This window comes from Staurois parvus, unplaced genomic scaffold (genome assembly GCF_062004578.1).
Source record: "Staurois parvus isolate SC_StPar_1 unplaced genomic scaffold, SC_StPar_1.0 ptg000706l, whole genome shotgun sequence".
NCBI lineage: Eukaryota > Metazoa > Chordata > Amphibia > Anura > Ranidae > Staurois > Staurois parvus.
The window spans coordinates 1528458-1534721 of record NW_028318502.1 but is presented as its reverse complement, the minus strand read 5'-3'; positions in this window follow the sequence as shown (position 1 = coordinate 1534721).

Here is a 6264-nt window from a genome sequence, read left to right as displayed (position 1 = left end):
ATAGCCCTTGCGAAATGGCGCAAATCAGAAAGTCAAGCAAAAGTTAAGACATTGACCGACAAAATACAGAGACTGGGACTTAAACATAAGCGCTCGCAATTATCATCAGTTATGGCTTCCCTGACTAGGGCAAGAGAATCCTTGTTAGAGGAGTGGGGAAGAAGACTAAGCATCAGTTGATTTTGAGTCAAAAGCTGTTCTATGAACATGCTAATAAGAGTGGCAAGCTGTTGGCCAAAATGGCTCAGGCTTGTAAAGTGAGTATGAATGCATAAAATCAGAGACCAGACTGGCACTGACCATCATAGTATGCAGGCAATAGCTTCTCAATTCAAGACCTATTATGAGGCCCTCTACAACCTATGACCTTCCTCGATTATTGATGAACATTCTAGAACCAAAATGACTGAGAACTACTTGTCTAAGTTTTGCCCTCGCGCAATCCCCATAAGAAGATGACTAACTTGGAGAAGCCACTCACTGAAGTAGAGATTAAGTGGACCTTCCAGAAAATGAAAGCTGGGAAAAGCCCTGGTCCAGATGGACTACATGTGCAATATCATAAATGCTTTAATGAGGTACTACTTCCCCGTTTTCTATCCGCTTTTAACACATGGTCTCATGATGCTTTGGTTTCTAGTCAGTTGTTGGAAGCTCATGTAACGGTTATTCATGAACAAGGAAAGGATCCAGCAATCGTCCATAATTATAGACCCATACCCTTACTTAATATGGATGTTAAACTTTACGTAAAAGCCTTAGCTAACCATTTGCTACCTTTTCTCGCCTCCTGGATCTCCTTAGATCAAGTAGACTTTGTGCTTTTGTGGGATAATACGATCAAGGCTGTAGGTATCACCCACCGGATTAAACATCGTGGGGTCCTGGGCTTCCTCGTGTCTATGGAGGCTGAAAAGGCATTTGACAGGTTGGCCTGCGATTACATGCTGTCGGTTTTATCTCATTTGGGTCTGGGGATTCAGATGTGCAAACATATTGTTGCGCTGTATTCCACCCCTTCAGCCAGAGTCAAAGTAAATGGCCACCTGTCGGACGCCTTCCAAATTCATAATGACACTCAACAGGGTTGCCCAATTATTTTCGTTCTTACCTTAGAATCATTTTTAAATTGTCTGAGGCAAGCAGAGTCTATCAAGGGAATTCACATTAAGAATAAGACATACAAGATCAAGGCTTTTGCCGATGATATGCTTCTTTTTCTGTCTGATCCTCTATCTTCTCCCCCATCGCTGTTGGGGGATCAAGATGCACCATTTTGGTGATTTAGCTAACCTGGCAATCAAGATCTCCAAATCTTATACTCTTAATATTACTCTGGATTCCTTGTTAATGCAGAGAAGTGTTCACCAATTCCCCTTTAGCTGACAAATGGACGCAATTACATACTTGGGCATACAAATGACGGCAAATCCCCAGTCACTGTACACACAAAATTTTCTACTTAGATCTATTCAGCGAGATCTGAAAGACTGGGACAAGCCATGTTTTTCATGGTTTGGTAGGAAAGCAATTGTAAAAATGATTGTTCTGCAACGTTTATAATACGTCTTTAAGACGGTCAATATAAAAATCCCAGCAGCATTTTATAAATCATTGAGAACTGCTTTTAGATCTTTTATATGGAGTTCTAAAACTTCCTGACTAAATTTATCCACCCTTGTTTTACCCCGCCATAAAGGTGGTATAGGCTTGCCAGACTTCAAATTGTATTACAGAGCATGCCACCTAGTGAGAATCGTAGACTGGCATCTTCATAATGCCCAGAAAGACTGGATTGCCATTGAACAAGTGTGTGTACCTAATCCTCTGGCCTGACTTCTTTGGTTGGTCATTAGAAATATGCAAGCAGTTACTACAGACCACCTCTGGACAGCAGCCTTTCTGAGCAGCTTCCACGAGGCATGAATCTCGGATCATGAGTTTTCTTTCATTATAGGCCCATTAACACCCCTGAATTTTAACCCCAATTTTCTACCTGGCATTGAGGGTGGAATCAGAATCCCAGGATGTTCTGAAGACCGCTTAGAGGCCACTCTGTTTTTTGAGAGAGGAGTATTTAAAAATAACCTCCAGTTGATAGACCATTCTACTTCCTCTTCTTTCCCGTGGTGGCTTTATTTTCAACTGAGACGCTAAACTCCCAAAAGCCACAAGCATTTGGCAGACTGCTTTCTTGATATGAAGAACTATGCTGCTTGAAATCCCACCAATGTCAACTGATTTCCACGATCTATGTGACTTTCTTTGAGGATAAGTCCCCTAAGACTCTCAGATCAGTGAGATCATGGGAAAAAGACCCAAACATTTCCCTCCCGGAGGAAGAGTGGCTATCAGGAATGGACTTGCCAGTAATGGTGGGACTCACCTGCCTTGTGGGCTGCAGTACCAGGGCTGGCCAGCGGGTGCTCTCAGCAATCAGAGACTCAACCCTGCAGCCAGCCAAACACCTGAAGCTGATTATGCAGGTGTATTTAAGGGATGGCCAGACCTGCAGTCTGGGCCTTGGTGTGTGTTTTTCCTGGGCCCCTGTATCTTGTTACCTGCATCCCTGTTCCTGTTCCTGTCTGACTGATTCATTGCTGCCCCTGCCTGATCCGGACCTCTGCTGACTTCTCCTGTTTGATCCCTGGCTTGTGACCCCGACCATTCTCTGCCTGACCCCCTGTACCTACCTGCCCGTTAGTTGCTGTACCCGGCTCGTGACCTGACTACTCTCTGCCTGCTCCTCCTGTTCCTACCTGCCCAATTGTTATTGACCCGGCCTGCCTGACGACGCTTGCATTGTATGTATTGTTATCTGTGGGTGGTTTGCACTGTGTTATGTTTTGGTATTGCACTGCGTTTATGTTTGTATTGTTAGTCTTTAATAAATTGTCTTATTGTTTATACCATATCTGAAGCCTGCGTTTCCCTGCGTCAGTTCACATACCTCTGGTCATACCCTGGAGCCCTGACATTACACCAAGGCCAATCCTGACCAGAAGTGGCTGCACAGGGAAGCCATCTTGGCTTGTTGCTGGGAAGGATGGATCTTGATGAGGTTGTGTATTTGTCGCTGCTGGTTTTTGATGACATATGCTTATCAGACTCTGAGGGAGTATCCCCGGGATCAACTGCTAGAATGTATACGGATCGCTCATGTTCTAGTAGATCAGGGCACAGAGTTCTCTGAGGTGCAACCTTTGATTCAGGTTTGTGTAGAGTTGGCTTCATCTGGTACCCCTGAAAGCAGGAATGACTTTTTGCTACCATTTAGTGCAGACCATGTAGAGTCCCTGGTATGGTTATTAGAGGATGATGTGGATTACTTCTTGGAGCATTATGCTGCATGTTCACCACAGGTACTAAGAGATTGTATAAACGCAGTGCAGTCTTTGACCAGACAGGCTTTGTGTAAGCGGAGCTTTGTTCAATACTGCAGACATGGTCAGACTTGTTACACCCAGCCTCAGTCAGCTTGCAAAAACCCAGTCCTGCTTCTACTCTATTTCTTCAAAGCTCTATTCCTGCATTCCCAACAGCACCTCCAGTTACAGCCCAGTATACCCTGCTATCTACCGCATGTCAGTACCCTGTTCCCACTCGCTGCACCTATCCTGCCTTTAACCCTGTAAAGAAGCCCTCCGTAGCAACTGTTCCCTCCCCTGTTCCATCCTCCAGCTCTTCTCTGTCTCCAGCTGCTCCATCCGTTTACAAACCTGCGCTTACTTACAGTGCCCGCGGTCATGCCAGTTGACTCGGAGCCCACTGTCGTGCCTGGTGACTCGGTGCCCACTGCCTTGCCAGATGATGCGGTGCCCGCTGGCGAGCCAAATGACCTGATGCCTGGTGACCCAGTGCCCGCTGTCATGCCTGGTGACCCGATGCCCGCTGTCGAGCCAGACGATCCATCGCCAGATGACCCGGTGCCCGCTGTCGATCCTGACGATCCGGTACCTGCTGACCCGGTGCCCGCTGTCGTGCCAGTTGACTCAGAACCCAATGTCGTGCCTGGTGACTCGGTGCCCACTGCCTTGCCAGATGACACGGTGCCCGCTGTCGAGCCAAATGACCTGATGCCTGGTGACCCGATGCCTGCTGTCGAGCCAGACGATCCAATGTCTGACCCAGTGCCCGTGGTCATGCCAGTTGACTCGGAACCCACTGTCGTGCCTGGTGACTCGGTGCCCACTGCCTTGCCAGATGACGCGGTGCCCGCTGGCGAGCCAAATGACCTGATACCTGGTGACCCGATGCCCGTTGGCGTGCCTGGTGACCCGATGCCCGTTGTCGTGCCTGATGACCTGGTGCCCGCTGCTCCGCCTGGGGGCCCGTTGTCTGCCGTCCCTCCTGGGGGACCGGCGCCCGTTGCTCCTCCTGGGGGCCCGGCACCCGCCTCTCCTCCTGGGGGCCCGGCACCCGCCGCTCCGCCTGGGGGGCCCGGCGCCCGCCGCTCCGCCTGGGGGCCCGGCGCACGCCGCCCCGCCTGGGGTCCCGGCACCCGCCGCCCTGCCTGGGGGCCCGATGCCTGTTGCTCTACCTAGGGGCCCAATGCCTGTCGCCCCTCCTGGGGGCCCAGTGCCCGCCGCTCCACCTGGGGGCCCGGCGCCCACCGCCCCACCTGGGGGCCCAATGCCTGTCGCTCCGCCTGGTGGCCCGGTGCCTGCTGCTCCGCCGGGGAGACCGGCGCCCGCCGCTCCGCCTGGGGGCCCAGTGCCTGCTGCTCCGCCTGGGGGCCCAGTGCCTGCTGCTCCACCTGGTGGCCCGGTGCCTGCTGCTCCGCCTGGTGGCCCGGAGTCCAGCCCGATGTGCCTCTGCCCGGAGTCCAGCCCGATGTGCCTCTGCCCGGAGTCCAGCCCGATGTGCCTCTGCGCGGAGTCCAGCCCGATGTGCCTCTGCCCGGAGTCCAGCCCGATGTGCCTCTGCCCGGAGTCCAGCCCGATGTGCCGCTGCCCGGAGTCCAGCCCGATGTGGCAGTCTTTGATATCCCGCCAGTTACCAGACCCGGGCGGTGGAACATTTTGCCCAGCTAGGACTGTTTGGAGTGTACCTGAGGCCGCTCCTTGAGGGGGGGGGTACTGTCAGGAATGGACTTGCCAGTAATGGTGGGACTCACCTGCCTTGTGGGCTGCAGTACCAGGGCTGGCCAGCGGGTGCTCTCAGCAATCAGAGACTCAACCCTGCAGCCAGCCAAACACCTGAAGCTGATTACGGAGGTGTATTTAAGGGATGGCCAGACCTGCAGTCTGGGCCTTGGTGTGTGTTTTTCCTGGTCCCCTGTATCTTGTAACCTGCGTTCCTGTTCCTGTTCCTGTCCCTGTCCCTGTCTGACTGATTCGTTGCTGACCCTGCCTGATCCGGACCTCTGCTGACTTCTCCTGTTTGATCCCTGGCTTGTGACCCCGACCATTCTCTGCCTGACCCCCTGCACCTACCTGCCCGTTAGTTGCTGTACCCGGCTCATGACCTGACTACTCTCTGCCTGTTCCTCCTGTTCCTACCTGCCCGATTGTTATTGACCCGGCCTGCCTGACGACGCTTGCATTGTATGTATTGTTATCTGTGGGTGGTTTGGTTCGTTTGCACTGTGTTATGTTTTAGTATTGCACTGCGTTTATGTTTGTATTGTTAGTCTTTAATAAATTGTCTTATTGTTTATACCATATCTGAAGCCTGCATTTCCCTGCGTCAGTTCACATACCTCTGGTCATACCCTGGAGCCCTGACAGTGGCAAATATCGCTTGCTGTGATACATAAAGGATCCAGTAATGTAACGGCCCAGGAGCACAATTTTAAAGTGTTTTCTAGATGGTATAAAACTCCTGAGCTTCTTCATAAGATGTTCTCAAACACTTCTGACCTTTGTTGGTGCTGCGGACTAGATGTAGGTGATATGCTACTGTACATGCCAGGTGGTCATGCCCAATGATTAAGCCCTTTTAGAACAAGGTGCATGATCTGATTGCACGCATTACAACTTTTGACCTGGATTTCAGATCAACTCAGTACCTGTTCCATCACTCTTCTGTCATGGGATCTTCTTATCGCAGATCCATGCACATGTTTTTGATCACAGCAGCGCGAATGTGTATCTCAACTCACTGGCGCATGACAATTGTACCTACCCTGTGGAAATGGATCCTGCACGTGAATAGATTGGCAGAACTGGAGGAACTGATCCATATTGCCTGAGACTCCATCCACACATACTCCCACCATTGGGCATGCTGGCTCCATTTTCAGATTACTAAGGAGTACCGTGC